This window comes from Drosophila montana, unplaced genomic scaffold, assembly GCF_035044405.1.
Source record: "Drosophila montana isolate Dmon_TW-CO22-7 unplaced genomic scaffold, ASM3504440v1 contig_3150_1, whole genome shotgun sequence".
Lineage (NCBI taxonomy): Eukaryota > Metazoa > Arthropoda > Insecta > Diptera > Drosophilidae > Drosophila > Drosophila montana.
The window spans coordinates 1-3,996 of NW_026998029.1; the positions used below are offsets into that span (position 1 = coordinate 1).

A 3,996-nucleotide genomic window follows, 5' to 3' on the forward strand; every position below is an offset into this window, starting at 1 on the left:
ATACCAATTGTAATTGAAAGAGTTCCTGTAAATTATTTTATTAAATGAATTTCTAGTAGTGTAAATTCTTCATTAGATGACTGAAAGCAAGTACTGGTCTCTTTAACCATTTTATAGTAAATTAGCAATTACTTCTAATGAATAAAAAAAATGTAATTCGACCGGCAACTTTAGCAGTACGATTAACCGCTAATATAATTGCAGGCCACTTATTATTAACTTTATTAGGAAATACAGGGCCCTCAATATCATGTACTATATTAGTTACCTTTCTATTAATCGCCCAAATTGCTTTATTAGTTCTTGAATCAGCTGTTGCTATAATTCAATCCTATGTATTTGCTGTTTTAAGAACTCTATACTCTAGAGAAGTTAACTAGTTATTTATTATATTTATATATATATATATACATATATATAAATCTATAAATAAATGTCTACACATTCAAATTACTCCATTCATTTAGTAGATTACAGCCCATGACCATTAACAGAAGCAATTGGTGCTATAACTACTGATTCAGGAATAATTAAATGATTTCATCAATATGATACATCATTTTTTTTTTTTTTTGTAAGTTTCTTTTGAGCATTTTTTCATAGAAGTTCATCACTTGCGATCGAATTAGGAGCATCATGACCTCCTGCCGGAATTATTTCTTTTAATCTTTTTCAAATCCCTTTAGTAAATACTGCAATTTTATTGACATCACAGTTACAGTTACAGTTACATGAGCCCATCATAGACTAATAAAAGGTAATCATTCACAAACTACCCAAGGATTATTTTTTTTTGCTTTATATTGACATTTTGGTGATGTGGTTTGATTATTTTTAAATAATACAATTTACTGATGAGGAGGCAATTCTTGTTATTGCCTCAGTAATTATAATAATTTCATTTAATGTTATAATCTTAGCTTAAATTTTATCCAAAAAAACTTTAGTTGATCGAGAAAAAAGATCACCATTTGAATGTGGATTTGACCCAAAATCATCCTCTCGACTCCCCTTTTCCTTACGATTTTTTTTAAACACAATTATTTTTTTAATTTTTGATGTTGAAACTGCTCTTAATCTTCCTATAATTATTATTTTTAAATTTTCAAACTCAATAATTTGTCCTATTACTTCAATTATCTTTATTTTTTTTTTATTAATTAGTTTATACCATGAATGGAACCAAGGAATATTAAATTGATCAACTTAATGAATTATAGGTATTTTTCAGTCTACCTTATACAATAAACTGAATATGAAGCGATATATTGCATTTAGTTTCGACCTAATCTTAGGTAATTTTACCCTTATTCTTTAATTGAAGCCAAAATAGAGGCTTATCACTGTTAACGATAAAATTGAGTAAATACTCCAATTAGAGAAGTATGGTGATCAAGTAAATGATGCTTTTTTCTTTTAATGGTTAAATTCCATTTATACTTCTATTTACATATATAGTTTAAAATAAAACTTTACATTTTCATTGTAAAAATAAAATTCTTATTATTTTTATAAATTACTAAAATAAATTCACTTTATTTAAAGATTAATTAATCTCCCCAAAATCTTCAGTGTTGTATTTTAAATATAAGCTATTTATAATTGTTTGTTTGGCTGGCTCGAGGTTTTTTTTTTTATCCAAGACAAAAGGAAAATGCAATTTGTTTGAAATTAAACCAATGTGCATAAAAACAAAAAAACAATTAAAATGAAAATACATTAAATAAAATTAAAACAATTACGTAACAATTTAAAAATTTAAAAAAACATACATTGTTTTACACGTCTGCGCTCTTTGACGTGGAGGTTGAAACATTTTGTTTGACAATTCAATAGATGTCTGTATAAGTGAGCGCAGTTTTCGGTGTCTGTTTTGTAGTTTAGTCTTCTGTTGTTTGGTGTGTTTATTATGTGTAACATTTCTAATGTACATATGTCTTTTGTTATGATGTTGTTCTTGTTGTGAAATTGTTGTCGTATCGAAATTTGGTTATTGCATTTGATATAATTGGCAGCATCGATAGTTTACCTAGTTGGATGCGTTCTTTATTATCGGCCACGCCATTATCTTTTTGTCGTATGAGCAGAGTAGCGGGGGTGAAACCGGGCACACAGTGGCGCCAAATTAATTGAAAAGTGGCAAGGCCCGGCTTGCGATCCACTGCGCAGAGAAGGGTAATGCCATTGAGCGAGCATGATTGGGCAACCGATTTGCTCATAGCGAGATTAGGAGGAGAGCGGATCGGGTGCCCTTGACATGCCCTTGGCGTACAACTGGGCCATTGACCCTAAAGTGCAGCTGTGCAGATGGGCTGCGTGTGCCGAAATTCGGTCCGATGGTGTTGCCGAAAAACGTAAATCTTACATGCGAGACGAGACGAAAAAATCAAATAAGACAAATAATAAAATAAACGACCCAGGGTTCCGGCAACGAAGGGATCAGCTCTCGGACCAGAGAGGACCAACAGAGTCACTCCCAGGCCAGGTTTCGACGCAGCGGCGCACATCAGCCATACCCTCGTCGCACGTGTCACCAACGCTATCCAGAAGGATAGGCCAAGAAGCGGGGTACGGGCGAGACCGCGCACACATCATCAGAGTGAGTCCGTTCTATGTCGTCCTTCTTCGCCCCGAGTTACAAGCAGAGTCAAACGAAGACTCATGTTCGAGACCCCTGACGGAGAAAACATATTTTTTTTTGCCATCATTAGAATTAGTTTTATTGTATGAATACATACCTGTACATTATGCATAGTTTCACTTCAGAAAATTTCCGAAAGTGCGAACGGTGAAGGAAATGCCCCAAAGATTATTGCGTCTGCCAAATAAATAAAAAAGGAAAATAATTAGATTGTTAATTTGTGCACGAGCGATACCCGCTTATATGTGCATATATGTCATGCCCCCTCCCAGAGAGCTCTCTAGGCAGGCAAGGTATAATAAGCGCTTTTGACACGTATATAACTTCTTTCTTGGTGACACATATATATACACTTATTTATTTCAGCGGGCACTTGCTCCCCCATTGGTGCAATAATTACCTGATATTAGTATCTTTCCCCTTGTTTTTTTTTTGTTGACTGGCAATAACTTTGGCAGTGTTTTCGTCGCCTGGCAAAAATTAACATTTTTGAACTTAATACACATTGTCAATAATTATAAGAATATGCACAAAATTATAAGAAATGTCCACTTGCATTAGATTGTAAAAGGGCTGCAAAGATAAATGCGATAAGCAATAATATTAATTGTTTCTAATTTGAGGAAAATGTAAGTAATTATACGCACATATTGAGGGAAAAAATGTCCTGCTAAGTTTCAATTGATGGGAAGAGGGGGCATGACAGCCGACACGGGCTGATTAAAGGCCATCTAGTGGCCAAAATGAGGGAGACGAGATCAGGTGATCGTCTCAGGTAGCGCGGGTACTCTGGGTCCGGAGCCGGGACCCGATCTGGAAGAGTAAAGTGGATAAATAGTGTTTTTTTGTTAATTTATATTGAGCGTCTCACCTTTGTTGATTACCTTTTCTTGTTGTTACAGCTGTTAGTCTTGTTCATTTGTTAGAAGTTCCGACTGTTTGTTGTTATCGATTATGTGGATCATTTTAAATAGTGTCTATTGTCTAGTATAGGTAGGTCTGATTTGCTACAGACGTAGCTTTGTTGAAATCGATTATGCGGACTGCGGGCCAGGGATGGAACTGCACACAGAGAACCGATGAGCCAAGCCGGCGCGGCCCACCGAGAAACAAGCAGTGTACAGTATACAGTGTAACATAAGTGCTGTTTTTTGTATATTATTTTGATGTCTTGATTTGAAGTCCGATTTGTGTTGAGTTATTCTTGTTTTTAGCTTGGATTTTTTTGTGCCGATGTACACGCTGTTGAAAATATTGTTGTTGTCCTAGCCACATGGTATATTGTAAATGACGTTACTTTTGTCCATCATTGGTATTTTCGCTTTTGTATTATTAAACAATTTTTGAAACGTATT

General features: G+C 34.5%; 1 long non-coding RNA gene across 3 annotated transcripts; it reads right to left on the reverse strand.

The window, feature by feature from the left end:
- Nucleotides 1-1,561: 1,561 nt before the first annotated feature.
- LOC135431172 (uncharacterized) lies at nt 1,562-3,670 on the reverse strand. 3 transcript variants are annotated; one of them, XR_010436745.1, is made up of 6 exons: nt 3,513-3,661; nt 3,289-3,454; nt 3,198-3,214; nt 3,042-3,111; nt 2,739-2,818; nt 1,562-2,674 (listed from the first exon to the last, which is right to left on the reverse strand). It is a non-coding gene; the product is annotated as an uncharacterized LOC135431172 (long non-coding RNA). The 3 variants fall into 3 exon arrangements; XR_010436744.1 differs by having other exon boundaries at nt 3,042-3,214; nt 3,526-3,670; XR_010436743.1 differs by having other exon boundaries at nt 3,042-3,214; nt 3,513-3,654.
- Between the last annotated feature and the right edge of the window lie 326 nt (nt 3,671-3,996).